Source organism: Pseudophryne corroboree, chromosome 9 (assembly GCF_028390025.1).
Source record: "Pseudophryne corroboree isolate aPseCor3 chromosome 9, aPseCor3.hap2, whole genome shotgun sequence".
Taxonomy (NCBI): Eukaryota; Metazoa; Chordata; class Amphibia; order Anura; family Myobatrachidae; genus Pseudophryne; species Pseudophryne corroboree.
The window spans coordinates 45,022,916-45,047,772 of NC_086452.1; the positions used below are offsets into that span (position 1 = coordinate 45,022,916).

The 24,857-nt window shown below is 44.3% G+C and overlaps 3 long non-coding RNA genes across 3 annotated transcripts in view; 1 reads left to right on the forward strand and 2 right to left on the reverse strand.

Moving 5' to 3' along the window:
• LOC134957396 (uncharacterized) overlaps positions 1-24,857 on the reverse strand; it is a 248,514-nt gene that overhangs the window by 136,855 nt on the left and 86,802 nt on the right. The gene's annotated exons all lie outside the window — the stretch shown is intronic.
• On the reverse strand, positions 6,123-6,785 carry LOC134956654 (uncharacterized). Its single transcript, XR_010186060.1, has 4 exons — positions 6,763-6,785; positions 6,618-6,681; positions 6,428-6,544; positions 6,123-6,201 (listed from the first exon to the last, which is right to left on the reverse strand). It is a non-coding gene; the product is annotated as an uncharacterized LOC134956654 (long non-coding RNA).
• LOC134956655 (uncharacterized) lies at positions 8,368-9,030 on the forward strand. The gene is made up of 4 exons (XR_010186061.1): positions 8,368-8,390; positions 8,472-8,535; positions 8,609-8,725; positions 8,952-9,030. It is a non-coding gene; the product is annotated as an uncharacterized LOC134956655 (long non-coding RNA).

Sequence of the window (24,857 nt, forward strand, 5' to 3'; positions counted from 1 at the left end):
ATTCATTGCAGGCCATCATTTATAACTCAGTAGAGTAATTACAATGAATATACATGGACATTGAATAACACACTTTCATATACAGTAAGGCTTATTTCATAGAAGTAGTGCTATAAAACGCACCGATTCACAGTACATAATAAATCTACTATCCACTATGAGATCAAGAATAGTATAATGCATAACGTTTCCAAGTAAGAATTCCTATACAAATAAGTGCATGGATGGCTTAGAGTGGGAAGTTTTCTATTAGCGGCCTCAGATCTTGAATAATATATATACATATATATAATCTGAGGGGGGCCCTGAGATATCACTGTTTCGGGCCCTAAGATTTCTGTTGTCAGACCTGGTCGTCCGCTTCACTTTAATAGTGTTGATCCATCTCTAGCAATCTTCCCCTAACCAGATACACCAGCGCAGTGCCGCACATACCTGGCACTGGAATGCATGGCATCAGTGGCACAGGTTTGTGCCAGTTGCCCAGAGGCAAGATAAATATTGGTGCCCCCCATATATATATATATATATATATATATATATATACAAATATAAAACCACAGCACTCACCACCCCAGAAGCGGGGTGCAGTGTCTGCACTCACCACTCATAGGGCGGGGTGCCTGTAGCCTATGGCCACCTACTTAAATATATACAAACAGAAAATTCAGCACTTGCTCTTTGTAAGGGCTTGTGTTCTAAGTGCTGCTTGGATTTGTAAGTGTGAGTTGTAAACAGCAAAAGCAGGAGCTGGAAGCCGAGTGAAAAGGAGGTGCAGTGAGCTGAAACAACTGCAACTGCTAAGTGGAGTATAGGTGCCGCAGGAGAGAGTACTACGGCTGCATAAAAGTGAAGGACCAAGACCCGCACAAAGATAGATAAGTATAAGCCAGCTTAATTATTGTATAAGTGAGATTGTTTGTCTTCTACTTTTTATTTTTGCTGCTTTTTCTTTGAGAATAACAGGGAGTTAGACCTTACAAACAATATGGGAGGGGCTGTGATTGGGGACCTCACTCAGTGCATGTCGTGCAAGATGTATGCACACCTGGAGCTACCGGCCCAGTGTGATTACATCTGCACGAGATGTGTGCGAACGGTTGCCCTGGAAGCCCAGGTAACTGATCTAGAGCAAACCGTTACACGACTGAGGGAGATTCACAATCTCGAGCGTAGTTTAGACAGAACGGTGGAGGAGTTGCGGAAGGGGTCACTGGTAGAAGAGGATGATGATCAGGTAGCCAGCTGGGTCACAGTTAGAAGGAAGAAAGAGAGGGGGAGGCTCAACATCTCCGAACTATCAAACCCGAACAAATTTGCCCGACTGGACGAGGAATTGGAGGATGATAGTGAAGAAATGACGGTGCCGGAGGAGACTGCTCCCTCTAGCATCCAGAGGAGCGGTCCCTCTGGCGCGGTTGGGATAAAAGATAGTTAGGTACCTAGTCAGATGGCGGTGGTAGGGGATTCTATCATCAGGAAGGCAGATAGGGCAATCTGCTACCGGGACCGTGATCGCCGTACAGTCTGTTGTCTCCCGGGTGCTCGGGTACGGCACATCGCGGACCGGGTAGATAGATTGTTGGGAGGGGCTGGGAAAGACCCGGCGGTCTTGGTGCACGTTGGCACCAATGACAAAGTTAGCGGAAGGTGGGATGTCCTTAAGAAAGACTATAGGGACTTAGGAAAGAAACTGAAGGCAAGGACATCTAAGGTAATATTCTCGGAATTATTACCTGTGCCACGCGCTAGTCCAGGGAGGCAGAGGGAGATCAGGGAGGTAAATGTGTGGCTTAGGGATTGGTGCAGGAAAGAGGGGTTTGTGTTCTTGGAACACTGGGCGGACTTCTCAGTCAGGCGCCATCTCTTTTGTCATGACGGATTGCACCTGACTGAGGAGGGGGCAGCGGTGCTGGGGGGAAGGATGGTTAGAAGGTTGGAGGAGATTTTAAACTAGTAGCCTGGGGGGAGGGTTTAGCTAGAAACTACGGGTCATGCAGTGAGAATAGTGGGGATGGCAGTAGTAAACGAAATGGGGGAGAAGTTGGGGGGAGGGTAAAAGCAGGCGGTAAGGTTACTAACATGGGTACTAAAAGAGATTTTACCAAAGCACCCTCCAATGACGATTACAGGTCATCATTGCTACATAAGGTGAAAGATGTCCCTAACGCAAGGGAAAATACTTATCTTAGTTGTATGTATGTAAACACCAGAAGCATTACTGGTAAAAAGGGTGAACTAGAAATACTTGAAAACAGTATGATATTATAGGCATTACTGAAACTTGGTGGGACGAATCTCATGATTGGACAGTCAATCTAGAACCTGGGCTATACACTGTTTACGAGAGACAGACTAAATAAAAAGGGTGGAGGGGTGTGTCTTTACGTAAAGCCGTTTTTAAAACCTGATATACGGGAAGATATTCAGGAGGGGACTGTAGACACTGTTGAGACATTATGGGTAGAAATTGCATGCGGGGAAAAAGGAATAAAAAAGTTAGTATTGGGTGTATGCTATAGGCCGCCTGGTATCAACGCATCTGATGAGGAATTGTTACTAAAGCAAATTGAAAGAGCAGCAGGAGTAGGAGACATAGTAGTGATGGGAGATTTTAGCTATCCAGAGATAAACTGGAAAAACGATTCATGTGATACTGCTAGGGGCAATATGTTTTTAAACACACTTAATGATAACTACTTAGTCCAACTAATTGAGGAACCAACTAGGTACAATGCAATCTTAGACCTGGTATTAACAAACAATGGGGATTTGGTATCAGGTATTATAGTAGGGGAACCCATAGGAAACAGCGACCACAATATGGTCACACTCAATATCAGTTTCCATAAACAGCCCTATACTGGCTCAACTAGGACTCTAAATTTTAGCAAAGCAAATTTTGAAAAGATGAGGGTATTTTTCAGGGATATTGAATGGGAAGGTTTGTTTTTAGGAAAAAATACTACGGAGAAATGGGAGGTACTAAAATTCCTGCTAGCTAAAAATACACTCAAATTTATTCCTATGAGCAGCAAAAAAAGGAATAAAAATCATAAACCGATGTGGCTTAACAAAAAGATTAAGGAACTTATGGGCAAGAAAAGGCGAGCATTTAAAAAATACAAATCTGACGGGGAAGCAGAGTTATTTCAGCACTATATATATATGTAACAAAATTTGCAAAAAGGAAATAAGAGCGGCTAAAGTAGAAACTGAAAAACTAGTAGCAAAGGAAAGCAAAGCGAATCCCAAAAAATTCTTTAAATACATTTATAGCAAGAGATTAAAGAAGGAGAGTATAGGCCCTTTAAAAGACAAGTTGGGAGTCTTAAGCAAAAATGATAATGACATAGCGGACACACTAAATGAGTTTTTTTCAACAATATTTACCAGAGAGGACCCAATTCAGGGACTGACACACAATCTCAATAATGAGAATATCCCACTGATAGGTACTTATTTAAGCGAGGAAGTAGTCTGTGACCGATTAAAACATTTAAAGATTAATAAATCACCAGGGCCCGATGGTATTCACCCAAGGGTTCTAATGGAGCTTCACTCTGAACTGGCAAAACCGCTATCTTTGATCTTTAAGGATTCAGTTATATCAGGTATGGTTCCCAAAGACTGGCGTATAGCGAAAGTAGTGCCTATATTCAAAAAGGGAAGTAAAGCTGAACCAGGTAATTATAGACCAGTTAGTCTTACATCTATAGTGGGGAAAGTATTGGAAGGCATTCTAAGAGATAGTATTCAGAAGTTCCTTGAAGTCAATAAGGTCATTAAAAGGAATCAACATGGGTTTATGAAGGACAGATCCTCTCAAACCAACTTACTTGGCTTTTATGAAACAGTAAGCGCAAACCTAGATCAGGGTAAAGACGTGGATGTAATCTTTTTAGACTTTGCCAAAGCGTTCGATACTGTACCACACATGAGACTTATCTACAAGCTACAAGAATCAGGGCTAGGAAGCACAATATGCACTTGGGTCAAAAACTGGTTAGATAATAGGGAGCAGCGCGTTGTGGTTAATGGATCTTTTTCAACTTGGACTGAAGTGCTAAGTGGTGTGCCGCAAGGCTCAGTATTAGGACCGCTATTGTTCAATATTTTCATTAACGACCTAACAGAAGGTCTAGAGAGCATGGTGTCAATTTTTGCAGATGATACCAAATTGTGTAAGGCTATAAATACAGAGGAGGATGCAGAGTCTCTACAGAACAACTTAGTTAAATTAGAAGCATGGGCAGCCAAATGGAGAATGCGCTTCAACACAGACAAGTGTAAGGTAATGCACTGTGGTAACAAGAACAAAAATTACACCTACCTACTAAATGGGGTAAAATTAGGGGATTCTGTACTGGAAAAGGACTTAGGTGTCCTCATAGATAGCAAACTAAGCAGTAGTACCCAAAGTAGGACTGCAGCAAAGAAGGCTAATAAGATATTAGCATGCATAAAACGGGGTATTGATGCTAGGGACGAGAGTATTATACTCCCGTTATATAAATCACTAGTGAGGCCACACCTTGAATACTGTGTACAATTCTGGGCACCGTACTACAAAAAGGATATCCTGGAGCTAGAAAAGGTTCAGAGGAGGGCGACCAAACTAATTAAGGACATGGAGACGACGGAATACGAGGAAAGGCTTGAAAGACTAGGCATGTTTACATTGGAAAAGCGGAGACTAAGAGGGGATATGATCAACATCTACAAATATATAAGGGGACAATACAAAGAGCTTGAAGAGCTTGCGCAGGACCTGTTTTTGGTTAGATCAACACACAGGACTCGTGGACACTCGCTCAGGTTAGAGGAGAGGAGATTCGGCACAATACGGCGTAAAGGCTTTTTCACGGTAAGGACAATACGTGTTTGGAATTCCCTGCCTGAGGGAGTTGTAATGGCGGAATCTGTCAACACCTTTAAGAATGGGTTAGATAAATTCCTAATGGATAAGGATATCCAGGGGTATGGTGCATAGTCATGCATTATAGTTACTATAAATAGGGATAAAATGCAACGGCTGACATCAGCATCAGTCAGAAATTTTAGTCAAATCATCATGCATAGGAGACCACAAATAGGTTGAACTCGATGGACAATTGTCTTTTTTCAACCTCAGATACTATGTTACTATGTTACCATAGTAAGCTCACTTATCTTCACAACATCAATAAATAAATGATGGGTGTTTAGTTAGTGAATTGGCCAATGCACAGAAGCCTGCAAACCGCTCGCCAAGGTACCCCACCTTCATGCAGGTCCTACACTATCACAGAGTCTTAAAAATTAAAACCTGGCAACTGTATCACACATAAAATAACTGCAAATATGTCTACATGGTTTAATGTGTACCTGCCACACTCCATGGCTTTTAAAGGTACACTAGTCACCTGACACTGGCTGATAAATTACTAAGGAGCAGCTGACACAGGTTTAGGATAATTAAGTTTGCATAGGGGTGCATGAAAAAGCTCAATTATCCTAAACTTGAGTGCTGAATTTCTGTTTGTATATATATATATATATATATATATACAGAAAGTCCACACTCACTGCTGGGTGAGAACCTGCTGTAATCTTGTTAGTCTTGAAAAAGGCTCAGATGGAGCCGAAACGTCGACACCTTTTGCCGACATGCTGTTAACTGTCTCTATGTGACACACACCAATAAAGTTTTCATCATCAAGGAAGTGGTGAGTGCCTGTATCTTTTTTCGGATATATATATACATATATATAGTGGAAAGTCGGCGGCACTCAAAGAAATATGGCAAACACACATAAGTGCTGTTCAACGTTTCGAGGAATTTATTACCTCGTCATCAGGATCACGAGGTAATAAATTCCTCGAAACGTTGAACAGCACTTATGTGTGTTTGCCATATTTCTTTGAGTGCCGCCGACTTTCCACTACAAATTGGAATACCCCGTGCTGGGGACTCCTACGGAAGGCACCATCATCTTGTGAGTTTAACATTGGGAGTGCTGCCTACTTGGACTCTATATATATATATATATATATACCACAACAACCACCTAGGTGGAAGGTGCACTCACGCCCAGAAATTAGTCTCTGAAGTCACTTGTAAATTCAGTATATTTTTTATTCGGGTTCACTGTTGATGCCGTATTTCATCGACGTTTCGGTCCTTATGTGGACCTTTATCAAGATTGGCACTTAAATCACCTATACAATCAGAAACAGTTACAATTAATATGTATAAGAACCCAGATTTACTCAACACCAACACCACCAGTGCCTCCCAGGCCCTGAAGACTGTCACAAAAACCAGAAAACGTATTAAAAAGCTGTTTTTTTATATATGTAAAAAAGATACTTGGAAGTAATCCACGTGTGATGAAAGAGACACCTCCACCGTTAGGACTATCTGTTTAGATAGGCAAGCGATTACCTGGACGACATGCCAGATCACTCAGATGCGTGGAATGGCCTTTAGAGTTGGCAACATGCCTGATCACATAATGAAGTTAAAAGGCTATAACGTAGGAAGGTTGCAAGGCGTAGTCACCTATTAGATAAATAACAGAGTAACTACACCATAAGAAAATACACTAACAACGTCATTTAGGAAAAGATCATACCTAGTTACATGTAGAAATAGCTCATGGCAGCTTGTGGGCTCTGTGCATATGTAAGACACTCAGTCTATAAGGAGGCACAACAGGAAAAAATAATCACCAACCGTAATCATGTGTCAGAAGGGAGCTGCAGGAGAACCATACTCACTGCTCAAGTGTCCAGAGCCAAATGGAAGCTGCATAAAGTTCAGCCTCAGCTGAGCACTATTTAAGGATCAACCACAGGAAGTGCCAATTAGGAAGATTAAGTCTCTCATTAACTTATCACCTCTCAGATAACTCACTCAGACCAACTGGGTAAAACGTTACAGGGTTCACAGGACATGCGGTGGCTATCGCTAACGCACGGCTACTTAAATGAGTGGATTTTAACGATTTAGAAGGGCAACTGCCGGAGACGCGTCTTTTGCGTTCCACCGACCGGAACTCCATGCGTTCCACTCCGCGGAAGTGGCGCTGGCCGGAAGTCTCTGCGTTCCACTCGCGGAGAGAACCGTAATGAGGCTTATCCACTGGCTAATGTTTAGGTTGTACACCTCCTTTAGAGGGGGGCGTTCACAGAAAATGAACACTCCCCCGGGTGGAATCTTCAATGTACAGGTCCACTCATAGCTTACAGGGACTCGGAGGTATACCGAAGGTCACCTCACGTATAATCCTGGATTAACCTATGTGTAGCCTGTCAGTCACCACAGAAAAAGAGTGCAAATGTAAATAATAATCCATAATGTGAAATGTCAAAAATGTCAAAAAAGACAGATAGGAGGGCACCAAATCACCATCACCATTTCTGGTGATACTGACATCCAGGAAAGTAATGTTGGTAGCCGATACTTTTCATCTATGTATGTTCTTTTTATGTATAGAGATTAAGAAAGTAAGGACAGTTATTTACACGTCCTTGCTTATGTTTTTTATATATATTTTTCTGTTGATTCCAGGAGCCTTCCCAGGTCCTATACTAGTCACGAGGGCTCACCAATTTCAATGACCACACCACCCATTATTCCCTTTTATTATTTAAAATCTTTTACTACATTATACCAATGTATTACTATAAAGATATTATACTCATATCAGTATTCAATATGCCTTTGTTGATCAGATATACGTTAGTTTGTATGCATAGGGTGAGTTGTGGTCATTTGATTTGGTGCCCTCCTATCTGTCTTTTTTGACATTTTTGACATTTCACATTATGGATTATTATTTACATTTGCACTCTTTTTCTGTGGTGACTGACAGGCTACACATAGGTTAATCCAGGATTATACGTGAGGTGACCTTCGGTATACCTCCGAGTCCCTGTAAGCTATGAGTGGACCTGTACATTGAAGATTCCACCCGGGGGAGTGTTCATTTTCTGTGAACGCCCCCCTCTAAAGGAGGTGTACAACCTAAACATTAGCCAGTGGATAAGCCTCATTACGGTTCTCTCCGCGAGTGGAACGCAGAGACTTCCGGCCAGCGCCACTTCCGCGGAGTGGAACGCATGGAGTTCCGGTCGGTGGAACGCAAAAGACGCGTCTCCGGCAGTTGCCCTTCTAAATCGTTAAAATCCACTCATTTAAGTAGCCGTGCGTTAGCGATAGCCACCGCATGTCCTGTGAACCCTGTAACGTTTTACCCAGTTGGTCTGAGTGAGTTATCTGAGAGGTGATAAGTTAATGAGAGACTTAATCTTCCTAATTGGCACTTCCTGTGGTTGATCCTTAAATAGTGCTCAGCTGAGGCTGAACTTTATGCAGCTTCCATTTGGCTCTGGACACTTGAGCAGTGAGTATGGTTCTCCTGCAGCTCCCTTCTGACACATGATTACGGTTGGTGATTATTTTTTCCTGTTGTGCCTCCTTATAGACTGAGTGTCTTACATATGCACAGAGCCCACAAGCTGCCATGAGCTATTTCTACATGTAACTAGGTATGATCTTTTCCTAAATGACGTTGTTAGTGTATTTTCTTATGGTGTAGTTACTCTGTTATTTATCTAATAGGTGACTACGCCTTGCAACCTTCCTACGTTATAGCCTTTTAACTTCATTATGTGATCAGGCATGTTGCCAACTCTAAAGGCCATTCCACGCATCTGAGTGATCTGGCATGTCGTCCAGGTAATCGCTTGCCTATCTAAACAGATAGTCCTAACGGTGGAGGTGTCTCTTTCATCACACGTGGATTACTTCCAAGTATCTTTTTTACATATATAAAAAAACAGCTTTTTAATACGTTTTCTGGTTTTTGTGACAGTCTTCAGGGACTGGGAGGCACTGGTGGTGTTGGTGTTGAGTAAATCTGGGTTCTTATACATATTAATTGTAACTGTTTCTGATTGTATAGGTGATTTAAGTGCCAATCTTGATAAAGGTCCACATAAGGACCGAAACGTCGATGAAATACGGCATCAACAGTGAACCCGAATAAAAAATATACTGAATTTACAAGTGACTTCAGAGACTAATTTCTGGGCGTGAGTGCACCTTCCACCTAGGTGGTTGTTGTGGTATATTGGTGGCCTCTCAGGTCATTAGGAGCACCCGCCGTCGTTATTACTTTTGATGAGAGTGCAGGACCTTCCAAGACTATATATATATATATATATATATGGGAAGTGGATATGTGACTGGCGGTCGGGAGAGTGGAAATAGAACCTGCGCTGAGATCAGTGAGCCACCAAGCCAGCAAAGGGGCTTCGTTGCGCTCACTCCGCCCAACCTAAACTCCGGGATCCCGGTGTTGGTATGGTCAACCACACTGAACCTGTATATTTGTGTGTGTGTGTATATATATATATATATATATATATATACACACATATATACATACTATATATATATATATACAGTATTACGTACTTTATATATATGTGTGTGTGTGTGTGTGTGTGTGTGTGTGTGTGTGTGTGTGTGTGTTCTGAAAAATAAATGTATACATACATATTTCATTGTCATGTATTTTAAATCACACATTTCTTAGCAGTCATACCCAGGATTGGAACCCATGCCCTGTTACACTGAAGGCAGACACCTTACTGATAGAGATATTTGCTCCTGCATAGAAAGCCTGCAGATTCTAAAAATATGAAGCTACTAGTTAGAATTGTCAGTTCAAAACCATTGCAACTAGGCAGATCTATGTAGCGTGTGCATGCTCAGTCACTCACAAAGCTGATTATTTCTCTGAAAATTATTTTGCAAGTGTCATATCCAGGATTAGAACCCACAACCTATTACCCTGCAAGCAGACGTCTTACTGACAGAGCTATTTGCTACTGTAGAGGAAGCATGATAATTCTAACTATATGAAGTTACTTGTACAGTAATTGTCAGAGAAGTAACTTCATATAGTCAGAATTCTCATGCTTCCTGTACAGTAATGGTCAGAGAAGGAGGAGAGGTGCCCCCCTTCAGAGCAGGAGGCCGGCGGCAGTTGACTCTGTTGCCTCCCAGAGTTATGCCTCTGCATGGCATTGAAAGTGCACCCATTAGCTGGTTGTGTCTCCCAGCTGTCCTGAAATCTGGAAAAATCTCCATTATTCTCTCCTCCCCAGCACTATCCTTACTTCTGGTGCTGCTTCTCCTCTCCTAGTCCCTTTCAGCACTGTTGTTCCTAAGATACAGGGGTGCTGAAGAGGGGGTGTGGCCAAATGGTGGACATGGCCACGCCCCATGCTGAATAGCGTGCCCTTTGAAAAACATGTGTGCCACCGAACACTGAAGGAGGGCCTTTTCTCCACCTTCCAGGGTACCCTACCAATATGCCTCTGCCGGGCCCACCAAATTCAACCCTATATATACCCGCCCTATCTTCCTCTTGGTGCCCCTTCTAGTATAGGTCACCTTGTATTTACTGTACCTATGTTATGTTGATTTTCACTGTATATTTCCTGTACAGCAATGGAGGAACTATGTGGTTCCTTAAAAATAAATAATGACAGTCCAGGTCCATCGGACATTGTGTGCCCAGGGCTGCCATTAGACATATCAGGCCCAGCAGTAGAGTGGGAGTAGCCACTGTACATGGCGTGGCTATGCCACATTGGGACTTTTGGACCTCCATTCACAGTTGCTGAAGGGCCTGGCTATACCTCTATGGCCCTAGAACTCTGTACCTGCCCCTCATTCTCAGCTCCGCTGCCTACGCTTCTCTATTTAATAAAAAGTGCTGTCTCTGGTGAAAAGAGTAGATTGTGCCCATGGCTTTGCCCTATAAAGAGATCACAAGTGAGTTTAGTAGTCCTGCTATCGCCTGCGGTCAATCCCTGTTGACTGGACCACAGCAGTACTTGGAAGGGGGTGGGTGGCGGGAAGGGGGATTTATCAAACCTTGGAGAGAGATTACTACCTACTGTCACGATCTAGGTAATTCCTTATCAGTATTTACCTTCCAAATGCCTCCTGAGACTGTCCCAGTGTTCCAAGCCTGGATTCCATCTGCACTGTCTGTGTGCAGCACTCTGCATCTCATTGTCTCAAATCTCTTTACTGTGATTCTGGCAGCTTCATGGTTAAAGCTCACATTCAAGTTACAAACAATCTTTCCCTCCAAAAGCTACCATGGGTGCAGCCATGTTTTCCTAATCACATGTTACCTTTCAGCCTATCAGCTGCACTCTGCTCTCAGCCTGATTACACAGCAGCTGCACTCTGGTCTCTGGATAATCAGCCAGCCAATCCCTGCTTCCCAGCAGGTATAAATATCCTGTTCCTGGGGTGGAAAGATGTCAGTGCTTCAATTGTCTTCAGTGATTCCAGTGTGCAGTTCTCCCATGGACTTTCTCTGCAGTTCAGCCTGACTCCCTGGTGATTATAATCTGCAGTGTAACCCGACACTCCAGTGATTAACCCTCTACAGTCTACCCTGATTCACCTGTGTCTGAACTCCGGCTTCCCAGCAGCCATTCTCCAGCTTCTTCTCCAGCGATCCCCAGCATCACTTCATGCTTCACCTGTGCTTCTAAGTACAATAGTGCATTTCTATCTGCGAACCCCAGCTTCACTCAAAGCTTACCAACGATCCCAAAGTAACCATCGGTGTTCCGTCATCGATTCCAAGTCACCATCGGTGTTCCGTCATCGATCCCAAGTATTTCTCTTAACTGTGTTTCCTATTACCAGTACCAAGTCATCAGTATTCCTCTGAACTGTGTTTAATAAAACCTTTGAACTTTCCCTTGTTGTCGTGGTCACGCCTTCGGGCATTTGTTCTAAAGGTTCCCTGCATGTCCAAGAGCCCTGTGCTGCCTCCCAGGTACACATATACCTCAGCCCCTACAACTGAGGCTTCCCCCTGGTCAGCACCAGCCCTCGGTTGTGACACCTACCAATCAGCTCCTATCATTTTTCAAACACAGCCTGTGAACTGACAGGAGCTGACTGGTTGGTGCTTTCTCCCACTCCACTTTATCTCTCTCCAAGCTTTGATAAATCTCCCCTTTGTTCTGTTGGATGGTTATAACAGATAAAATACAAGATACTATGGATCCAAGTCAAGGTTGATTGCAAAACAACATTTTCCACTAATGGGCAAAACCATGTGCACTGCGGGGGGGCAGATATAACATGAGCAGAGAGAGATAGATTTGGGTGGGGTGTGTTCAAACTGAAATCTATATCGCAGTGTAAAAATAAAACAACCAGTATTTACCCCGCACAGATACAATATAACCCACCAAAATCTAACTCTCTCTGCACATGTTACATCTGCTGCACCTGCAGTGCACATGGTTTTGCCCATTAGAGGAAAATGTTGTTTTGCAACCAACCTTGAATTAGGCCCTACATTGTTTGATGAAAGCATTTTTTTCATTGCCTACTGATTTTTACATTATTTTTATTCTTATTTACAATTATCTATCTTTATATATACGTATATATATATCTAGAAAGAAGGTGAAAACAGCGCCTACTAGTGCAGTATATTAGGATCCTTCAAATGAAAACCTCCACCAGTTCAATAACACCCTTAGAAAAACACAAGTACCATCATGAGTGGAGTTAACCACTTAATTAAATCGCACGCTCTCAAAATGGGAATTCCCGAACTGGATAGATTTCTCCCTTCAGCTCCAGAACCTCATGGTACTTCTAATGCTCAATGATCACCAATGAAAAGAAATAAGGTAGCCGAAATAGTGTAATAAAGTTTTAACACCAGTTTAATTGTTAAAAAACAGAGCAAATACCCGTACATCAAAATAATGTAAAAATAGCTTATCTGATGTGTAGTAGATACAGTTCGGCACAACGCGTTTCGTCCTTATGATGGACTTCATCAGGAGTATCAGGACATTACCACTGTCTCTGGACTAAGACTCTTTTTATTTTCACTCATTTGGTGTAGCGCTAAGTACCACCTTTTCACCTATATATATATATATATATATATATATATAGGGAAATAAACCAGCGGCACTCAGGGTCTTATGAAGCAGTAGAATTGTATTAAGACATCAATGAGAAGGACATCAACGTTTCGGGGAGTTAAACCCCTTCTTGATAAAGGGGTTTAACTCCCCGAAACGTTGATGTCCTTCTCATTGATGTCTTAATACAATTCTACTTCTTCATAAGACCCTGAGTGCCGCTGGTTTATTTCCCTATATCCTGATCCAATGCTGAGGGCACCTGGGCAACCATCATCCACATCAAAAGGAGTGCCGGGCTGCATTTACATGATATATATATATATATATATATATATATATATATATATATATATATATTGTGATTTATTCCCGTTTTTAGCTGAATGATAGTCTGGACTCCAGTTCCACCGTGCACGGGAGTCTCTCCAGGTGAAGTGCTACATTAATCGTTTCCACTCTGGACCAGTAGAGTCAAATTAACGGAGTTTGCTCTGTTGCCATGGTGATATATATATATATATATATATATATACACTGTATATTGGGGATGTGGGGGTGGGTCACAATATGCTCCTGAACCTTTTCACGAATAGCAATAGCAGCAGTGACATCTGCAGGGGTCGATCAAACAATTTAACCAAAGCACTAAAAAGAAACAAATTCAATATAAAAACATGATTAAAAAAATAATAAAAAATGTAATGATTAAAAAAAAAAATCTAATTGAATGACTTCCAGGGTTTAATTGTATTTCACATACAGTATAAAGGATCATTCAGCAGACATTAATATCACTGTAGGTTTGGAGAATAGCGCCGTGCAGGCAGGAACTGATGAGATTCTGGATCTCCGTCTGGATTACTTAGGAAATACAGGTATATATTTCCCCATAATCCCTCATGGCCAAAACAATTAGAAACAAGCGCACATGTCCCAGCCCGGGAGCCTCACTAAGGCAGCCGGATAATTGACAGGTTTGTTTTTTGCAGCCAGGGCTTGTTATCCGTTCTCCCCCATCTCCGGCCAATTATGTTTCTCTTCTGTGAAGAGTACGCAGGCGCCGTATGGCCAGACCTTAATGAGTTGTGCAATCAGGGGAGCACTAACGTGAAACAATGCCCCATAAAGAAGAAGGATGGGTAGAAAATAAAATTCACATAATTACATATATTTCCACTTCAGTTGAAAAGCAGAAAACCTTCCCAGGGACCAGGTCGCGGCTCCTCTAATTTAATCAGTTATCTCATGAACCTGAGCAAACAACGCTAGGTGTAAGTGGTGTGATATTTTAGAGATCTGGGAGAGAACAGACAGGCCTGGTGCTAGTGCATTATGCCTCAGAGCTCCTAAGCAGACGCTTCGCTCATTTACAGCATAAATATGTGGCTGTAAAAATGCGCGCTCAGTGTTTCAGGGGATAAAACCAGCTAAATGTATGACTAGGAGTGTCATTTCTCAATATGTATATTCGGGGAGTCAGATGTTCTGCTGGGATGATTAATCCCTAATTAGGGCCCTTGCTGATGTGGATATTGGCGTCCCATTAAATGAGGTGGGAGGGCAGGTGGTGGCGTTGGCCAGTCTCTGTGTCCCCATATTATACATCCCGATGAGTCTGTATACGGATTTTTCTCCAGTCGCTGACCTCTGTTACACAAGGTCAATACATGCCCCCATGTCAGGCGCAACAGGAAACAACACAGATTTCTTCAAATTAAATCCCTCAATTAATTTAAAAATAGTCTTCATTAACTATTCTTTTGTTTTCTGTAAGAAATATATATATATATATATATATATATAAATTCCAAAAAAAGCAGGCACTCTGGAGACATCAATTGTAGCAAAAGTAACGAAAGTGTATTCAGGTCGGGTCTACCTGAATACACCCGACCTGAATACACTTTCGTTACTTTTGCTACAATTGATGTCTCCAGAGTGCCTGCTTTTTTTGGAATTTGCATTATTACTGATGTGGCACCGGAGCAAGCTGTCTTTATAGTGGAGTGCCGGCAATATATGGTGATATATATATATATATATATATATATATATATATTCAGATGTATCCTCATACATCGGGATGCAGTTAATTTGCCGGCTGTCGGGTTCCCAGCAGTCAAGATACTGAAACCAGAATTCCAATAGCTTGCAATGGGGACAGTCAGAATCCCGGCGCTCAGGGTCTATTCCCACTCGCGGCAAGCGCCGCGATTCCTCAAATGGACTCACTGCACTCGCCCTGCTGCCGGCGTAGTGGCAGCTGGGATGCCGTTGTCGGTATACTGACAGCCGGTATCCCAGCACCGGGAAATCATACTGAACCCCATACATCCAGCGTCCATACGCGAAACGCCGCAAAATGCACCGTGTGACTGAGCCACTTACTCAAAGAACGATAGATGCAAAGAAAGACGCTCGGCAGAGCTGGGTTGCCTGGGACCTGGCGCGCTGAAAGGGGTTGTTTGGTAAACTGAAGCCACATGGTATGAGGACACATCTGTAAATATATACATGATCACCATTGGCCTGAACATGTGCAAGGGATTGCAATGATACATTTTATGGAATATACTGTAGTCCATAGGCTAGTCAATGCCATCTATTGATGGCGTTAGCTATTGGGCACAAGTAAACCATTAGGGTTGCTGTGCTGTGGGACTGCAGAAATATTTCCAGGATACATATGGGCAGCAACTAGGGTGGTGCGGACGGTGCACAGCACATAGCACATTTGCCACGTGGGCGTAACTGGCTGCATCCACCGACAAGCGCTCTTATTTGTGTGAGCCGCCACTGCTAGCTTCTGTGAACTGCTCACTGCACTGTGTAATAGTAGCTCCTTCTTTACTGGGCGTATTGCTACCATTACACATTGCATCAGCCAGCGCTGCAGTTGCCTGCCCCATTCAGTTCGTGCCATCCCTCGTCTTCGCTGCGGGGATGTGGTGGTGGGGGTGTTACTACTGAATTACTGTTTCCTCAATGGGTTTCATTTTCCCACAAATTTTGGGAGAATACAGTAGATTAATCAATTAAATTTGTGGCATACTGTGTATGCGGGATGTACTGCTCTGTGACATGTTGTGTATAAGGAGTGTACTGCTATATGGCATGCTGTGTATAAGAGATGTACTACTATGTGGCATGCCTTGTATAAAGGGTGTACTATTATGTGGCATGCTGTGTGTAAAAGGGGTACGACTATGTGGCATGCCTTGTATAAGGAATGTACTACTGTGTGGCATGCTGTGTGTAAGGGGTACTTCTGTGTGGCATACTAAGAGGTGTACTATTATGTAGCATGCTGTGTTTAAGGGGTGCACTTCTGTGTGGCATGCTGTGTGTAAGGGGTACTACTGTGTGGCATACTATTATAAGGGGTGTACTACTGTATGGCATGCTGTGTATAAGGGGTGTACTACTGTATAGCATGCTGTGTATAAGGCTTACTACTGTGGCGTGATGTCCGTAAGGGGTACCACTGTGGTGTAACGTGTATAAGGGGTACTACTGTGTGTCGTACTGTGTATAAGGGGTACTACTGTGTGGCATACTACTGTATGTATAAGGCTTACTACTGTGACGCAGGGACGTGCAGTCAGGGGAGGCAGGGGAGGCAGTGCCTCCCCTGTCATAATGATTAATATAATAAAAAGAGGATATTTATAACACAGTCTGTTATAAATATTTTTTTTCATTATTTTAATAATTCCCCCCCCTGTGGCTGCTTGTGAGGGTGGGAGGCAGCGGGAGAGGTGCCTCCCGCTGCTAACACTAAAAGTCCGGGCAGCGGGGGGCGGGCAGGGGGCGGGGCGCAGCAATGGGCTGTGAAAGCCCATTGAAAATGAATGGGGAAGCGGCACCTATACTGGTGCCGCAATGACAGGGGCGTGCATTCAGCCCCGATGAATGCACGCCCCTGTCAGTGCCCCAGATGTGATTGGCCCAGCGGATCCAGTGCTGGATCCGCTGTCCAATCACTAGCGAGCCCCCTTCCCGGCTGCAGCGGGCGCCGTGGGCTGTGTGGGCGCCCGCTGCAGCCAGCGTCGCTGAGCGGCGCTACTATGGGAGAGACGTCATGAGTCATGATGTCTCTCCCATAGTACAGCAGAGACGAGCCGGCGGACGGAGACGGAGGACAGCGCTAATGGAGCTGCGCTGCTGGAGCGGTAAGTATGTGTGTGTGTTTTTAAAAAAAAATTTATGTGTGTGTTGGGGGCAGAGCAACAGGGGTTCAGCAACTGGGGGGCACAACAACAAGGGGCACAGCAACAGGGGCACAAGTATAAGGGGCAGAGCAACAGGGGCACAGCAAAAGGGGCACAACTATAAGGGGCACAGCAAAAGAGGCACATCTATAAGGGGCACAGCAAAAGGGGCACAACTATAAGGGGCACAGCAAAAGGGGCACAACTATAAGGGGCACAACTATAAGGGGCACAGCAAAAGGGGCACAACTATAAGGGGCACAGCAAAAGGGGCACAACTATAAGTGGCACAACTATAAGGGGCACAGCAAAAGGGGCACAACTACAAGGGGCACAGAAACAGGGGCACAACTATAAGGGGCACAGCAAAAGGGGCACAACTATAAGGGGCACAGCAAAAGGGGCACAACTACAAGGGGCACAGCAACAGGGGCACAACTATAAGGGGCACAGCAAAAGGGGCACAACTACAAGGGGCACAGCAACAGGGGCACAACTACAAGGGGCACAGCAACAGGGGCACAGCAAAAGGGGCACAACTACAAGGGGGCACAACTACAAGGGGCACAGCAACTGTGGGTCACAACTACAAGGGGCACAGCAACTGGGAAGCACAACTACAAGGGGCACAGCAACTGGGGGGCACAACTACAAGGGGCACAGCAACTGGGGGCACAATTACAGGGGTCACAGCTACTGGGGGCAAAGCTACAGGGTGCACAGCGACTGGGGTCACAGCTACTGGGGGTAAAGCTACAGGGGGCACAGCGACTGGGGGCACAACTACTCGGGGCACAGCTAGGGGGCACAGCTATTGGGTGCAAAGCTACTGGGGGCACAGCTACTGGGGGCAAAGCTACTGGGGGCAAAGCTACAGGGTGCACAGCGACTGGGGGCAAAGCTACAGGGGGCACAGCGACTGGGGGCACAGCGACTGGGGGCACAACTACTCGGGGCACAGCTAGGGGGCACGGCTATTGGGTGCAAAGCTACAAGGGGCACAGTGACTGGGGTCACAACTACTGGGGGCACAGCGACTGGGGGCAAAGGGGGTCACAGCGACTGGGGGCACAACTACTGGGGGCACAGCGACTGGGGGCAAAGCTACAGGGGTCACAGCGACTGGGGGCACAACTACAGGGGTCACAACTGCTACAGGGGGCAAAGCTACTAGGGGTACAGCTACTAGGGGTACAGCTACTAGGCTCACAACTATTGGGGGAGCCTGCTCCATCATCCCAGCTAGCAGCAGCACTCTCCCCTGTCTATGCTAACGTCCTCCCGCATCAGCGAGTGTATAATATTCATTTATTTCTCTCTCTCCTCCTGTGGATTACTTTGTAAGTATAATTTTCATTTTTACAGGTACCGGCCCTATTGAACTCTACTGGACAAGTGGACGTGACCGGCGTGGGATGTAGGTAAGTAATCTCTCTCTCATTTTTACAGGAACCACCTATTGGATTCTACATGGACAAGTGTACGTGACCGGCGTGGGATGTAGGTAAGTAATCTCTCTCTCATTTTTACAGGAACCACCTATTGGATTCTACATGGACAAGTGGACGTGACCGGCGTGGGATGTAGGTAAGTAATCTCTCTCTCATTTTTACAGGAACCACCTATTGGATTCTACATGGACAAGTGGACGTGACCGGCGTGGGATGTAGGTAAATATGTGTGAGTGTGTAAGTGTGTTTTAATAAATTTTTACTTTCACGGTGTGTGTGTTGTTTTAATTTGGGTATTCTTTTTGTTGTAGAACTACAGGTACCAGCGGGCCCATTATTTCCCCACATGCTGGTACTTGGGGTTCTCCAAGCACCAGCAAGCGGGGGAGGCTTGCTGGGCCTTGTAGTTCCACAACAAAAAACAATATTCTTTTTTATACACACTTATGGCTATCAGCCCGGCACCCACCGCCCAGGGGTGCTGGGGACAGCCTCGGGCTTCACCCCTGGCCCTTGGTTGCCTGGAGGGGGGGACCTCTTGATTTAAGGGGTCCCCACTTCTCCAGGGAACCCCGTCCAGTGGTGACTAGTTGGGGGGGTAATGCCACGGCTGCAGGGACCTACATAAATGTGTCCCCCGGCTGTGGCATTATGTCCCTGGCTAGTGGAGCCCGGTGCTGGTTTTAAAAATACAGGGGACCCCTACATCTTTTGTCCCCCGTATTTTTGGAACTAGGACCGGTCTAAGAGCCCAGTGCTGGTTGTCTAAATACGGGGAACCCCTGTCCAATTTTTTCCCAGTATTTAAACAACCAGGACCGGCTCAAAGAGCCCGAGGCTGGTTATACTTAGGAAGGGGGACCTCACGCATTTTTTTTTTTTTACATTTTTTAACCCATTCAGACCCTTCTCCATTAAGTTAATGGAAGCCCTGGACAACAAAATTGCATTCATGTCCTCCTCCCACTCCCTTCCCAAACACTAATTTTTATTTTTTTTCTATAAAAATGTACAGTATATCACAAGTATGATGAGCAGGCAGGAAGCGGGCATTGGCAGCATCGGATTGAGATGCAAATTAGTGGCGGAGGGCTGGGTCAGTTGATGGTGGGCGAGTTTTAAGCCATTGGCGGTGGCAGCAGGCATCGGCTCAGAGGCAGTAGCAGGCATTGGCTCGGCGGCGGTAGGGGTCATCGGCAGGATTCGGCGGACATTATGGCTGTAGTGCCTCACCAGCCTCTGACCTCACCGCACGCTGTGACGTAACATGTATATGAGGTTCTACTGTGACGTAATGTGTATAAGGGGTACTACTGTGTAGCATAAAGTGTATAAGGGGTACTACTGTGTGTCGGTCTGTGTATAAGGGGTACTACTGTGTGGCATACTACTGTATGTATAAGGCTTACTACTGTGGCGTAACATGTATATGAGGTTCTACTGTGACGTAATGTGTATAAGGGGTACTACTGTGTAGCATAAAGTGTATAAATGGTACTACTGTGTGGCATACTGTGTATAAGGGGTACTACTGTGTAGCATAATGTGTATACAGTAAGGGGTACTACTGTGTAGCATAACATGTATAAGAGGTACCACTGTGTGGCATACTGTGTATAAGGGATACTACTGTTTGGTGTATTGTGTATAAGGAGTACTACTGTGTGGCGTACTGTGTGTAAGGTTATTACTGTGTGGCATACTGTGTGTAAGGGGTGTACTACTGTGTAACATGCTGTGTATTAGGGGTACTACTGTGTAGCATACTGTGTGTAAGGGGTGTACTACTGTGTGGCATGCTGTGTATAAGGGGTACTACTATGCGGCATACTGTATGTAACGGGTATTACTGTGTGGCATACTGTGTGTAAGGGGTGTATTACTGTGTGGCATACTGTGTGTAAGGAGTATTACTGTGTAGCATACTGTGTGTAAGGGGTATACTACTGTGTAGCATACTGTGTGTAAGGGGTGTACTACTGTGTAGCATACTGTGTGTAAGGGGTGTACTACTGTGTAGCATACTGTGTGTAAGGGGTGTACTACTGTGTGGCATGCTGTGTATAAGGAGTACTACTGTGTGGCATACTGTGTGTAATGGGCATTACTGTGTGGCATACTGTGTTTAAGGGGTGTATTACTGTGTGGCATATTGTGTGTAAGGAGTATTACTGTGTGGCATACTGTGTGTAAGGGGTGTACTACTGTGTGGCATGCTGTGTATAAGGGGTACTATTGTGTGGCATACTGTGTGTAAGGGGTGTACTACTGTGTAGCATACTGTGTGTAAGGGGTGTACTACTGTGTAGCATACTGTGTGTAAGGGGTGTACTACTGTGTAGCATACTGTGTGTAAGGGGTGTACTACTGTGTAGCATACTGTGTGTAAGGGGTGTACTACTGTGTAGCATACTGTGTGTAAGGGGTGTACTACTGTGTAGCATACTGTGTGTAAGGGGTGTACTACTGTGTAGCATACTGTGTGTAAGGGGTGTACTACTGTGTGGCATGCTGTGTATAAGGAGTACTATTGTGTGGCATACTGTGTGTAAGGGGTGTACTACTGTGTAGCATACTGTGTGTAAGGGGTGTACTACTGTGTGGCATGCTGTGTATAAGGAGTACTATTGTGTGGCATACTGTGTGTAAGGGGTGTACTACTGTGTGGCATGCTGTGTATAAGGGGTACTACTGTGTAGCATACTGTGTGTAAGGGGTGTACTACTGTGTAGCATACTGTGTGTAAGGGGTGTACTACTGTGTAGCATACTGTGTGTAAGGGGTGTACTACTGTGTAGCATACTGTGTGTAAGGGGTGTACTACTGTGTGGCATGCTGTGTATAAGGAGTACTATTGTGTGGCATACTGTGTGTAAGGGGTGTACTACTGTGTGGCATGCTGTGTATAAGGGGTACTACTGTGTGGCATGCTGTGTGTAAGGGGTGTATTACTGTGTGGCATGCTGTGTATAAGGGGTACTACTGTGTGGCATACTGTGTGTAAGGGGTGTATTACTGTGTGGCATACTGTGTGTAAGGAGTATTACTGTGTAGCATACTGTGTGTAAGGGGTGTACTACTGTGTAGCATACTGTGTGTAAGGGGTGTACTACTGTGTAGCATACTGTGTGTAAGGGGTGTACTACTGTGTGGCATGCTGTGTATAAGGGGTACTACTGTGTGGCATACTGTGTGTAACGGGTATTACTGTGTGGCATACTGTGTTTAAGGGGTGTATTACTGTGTGGCATATTGTGTGTAAGGAGTATTACTGTGTGGCATACTGTGTGTAAGGGGTGTACTACTGTGTGGCATGCTGTGTATAAGGAGTACTATTGTGTGGCATACTGTGTGTAAGGGGTGTACTACTGTGTAGCATACTGTGTGTAAGGGGTGTACTACTGTGTAGCATACTGTGTGTAAGGGGTGTACTACTGTGTAGCATACTGTGTGTAAGGGGTGTACTACTGTGTAGCATACTGTGTGTAAGGGGTGTACTACTGTGTAGCATACTGTGTGTAAGGGGTATACTACTGTGTGGCATGCTGTGTATAAGGAGTACTACTGTGTAGCATACTGTGTGTAACGGGTATTACTGTGTGGCATACTGTGTTTAAGGGGTGTATTACTGTGTGGCATATTGTGTGTAAGGAGTATTACTGTGTGGCATACTGTGTGTAAGGGGTGTACTACTGTGTGGCATGCTGTGTATAAGGAGTACTATTGTGTGGCATACTGTGTGTAAGGGGTGTACTACTGTGTAGCATACTGTGTGTAAGGGGTGTACTACTGTGTAGCATACTACTACTGAGTAGCATACTGTGTGTAAGGGGTGTACTACTGTGTAGCATACTGTGCGTAAGGGGTGTACTACTGTGTAGCATACTGTGTGTAAGGGGTGTACTACTGTGTAGCATACTGTGTGTAAGGGGTGTACTACTGTGTAGCATACTGTGTGTAAGGGGTGTACTACTGTGTGGCATGCTGTGTATAAGGAGTACTATTGTGTGGCATACTGTGTGTAAGGGGTGTACTACTGTGTGGCATGCTGTGTGTAAGGGGTGTATCACTGTGTGGCATGCTGTGTATAAGGAGTACTATTGTGTGGCATGCTGTGTGTAAGGGGTGTACTACTGTGTGGCATGCTGTGTATAAGGGGTACTACTGTGTGGCATGCTGTGTGTAAGGGGTGTATCACTGTGTGGCATGCTGTGTATAAGGAGTACTATTGTGTGGCATACTGTGTGTAAGGGGTGTACTACTGTGTGGCATGCTGTGTATAAGGGGTACTACTGTCTACTTATTGCTCTGGGATCCATAATTGATGTGGTAATCCTCCAAAAGCAGCTACATGGGGTTTGCTATTAGCGTAACTTTGCTGGGAGCTTGTAAAAAAAATTGCGTCCTTATCAGTGATGTAAGTGATGCAGCAATTACAGATGGATAGTGCTGGTGTAAATCTATGCTGCGAGTGATCTGTTCTCAGATGCACCGCTTTGCGTTATGCTGTGAATAAGGCGCTATGCCTAATTAATACACTCCGTATGAACATTGCTAATCTATCATCTTTACGTCTATCAAAATTGTTCCCTAAAGTGCGTCTTCTGCAGATACAAAAAAAGAAGCAAAACATTTTTTCTGAGAAACAGCGGCGATTATTTAGGTTCCATCTTTTTGTAACGCGATTCATAAATATAAGTTGCCTCATAACGTGTACAGTTTTATTAAGCCTAGTAAGTCACTGAAAACACAGAAGTTCATCGAAGTGTGTAAATCCAGCTATTACTGGGGCAAACAAACAGCGTTAGAGTATAAAGGGCTGTAATAACAAGCGCAGTGCGCTCCTCAGTATAAACCGCTGACGCTGCAGGTAATTTATTACATTGGCTGGCTCCATACTATTCACCTTTCTGGCTTGTTTCTAACAAATCCCCACAATAGGACGCTAAGGGGGAGAGGAAATATGATCCTTTGCCGCAATTAATTTCTACCATTCACACAAAAAAAACAAAACAAAAAACAAGGTCACATGACTCCAGTTTAATTATTGGGCAAATTAGCAATGTTTGCACATACATTGCACAGACTAATAACCTGCATGGAAAAAAAGCATAGAATGTTCTCCGCTGAATAATCTCTGTAGTTGCCGGAGAGTAATTATTACACAGAAACCCTTTATTACAGATCTCTTAGCAGCGACAATTAGCCAGAGTGTATACATTGTCTATACCACCAAGCTAACGAGTTATTTCTGTTGATTTTCTTTGTATCATGCAAGTTGCCCTAAAATTGTAACACATTAGCGCAGCCCACAAGAACATAAATAGTATTAATGTATAGTGCAGCATAATTCCAACTAATGATTAATTCCCTTATCCATCCAAGAAAACAAAACTCATTGTTCCAGCTGCACTATCCCTAATAACAATTGCCAGGGTATTAAAAATCCCACAATGGATCATATGCTTGGTAATATTGCTAAATTGGGCTAATAAATGCATGCACTTATAATAAAGCACTCTTTCCCAGATTATAAACACTTAGGCAGACCCCAGTCTCTTTGGAGTTGTGTCCCCCAGTTCTGACTAAGATGCCTGTATAGAAATAAAATAAGTTATTACCTTATTATAATATAATTCTCATGCCTTACAACAGGGGTGGGGAACCTTTTTTCTACCGAGGGCCATTTGGATATTTATAAAATCGTTCGGGGGCCATACAAAAATTCTCAATTTAAAAAATTACCCTGCCCCCCCCAGTAGGTCTGCCCCTTAGAGGTACTGTGTGTGCGCCGAAAAAATGGGTGTGGCCAGTTAAAATGGGACGTGATACACATATGCCCCCAATAGTGCAGTGCCAGATCCACAATTGTCCCTCACAGTGCTAGGTATACAAATGCCCCCACGGTGCCAGGTATACAGATGCCCCCACAGTGCCAGGTATACAAATGCCCCTCACAGTGCCAGGTATACAGATGTCCCCACAGTGCCAGGTATACAGATGTCCCCACAGTGCCAGGTATACAAATGCCCCTCACAGTGCCAGGTATACAAATGCCCCTCACAGTGCCAGGTATACAGATGTCCCCACAGTGCCAGGTATACAGATGCCCCCCACAATGTGCCAGGTATACAGGTTTCCCCACAGTGCCAGGTATACAGATTCCCCCCACAGTGCCATGTATACAAATGCCACCCTCCCACCCCCCGTGCTGCTT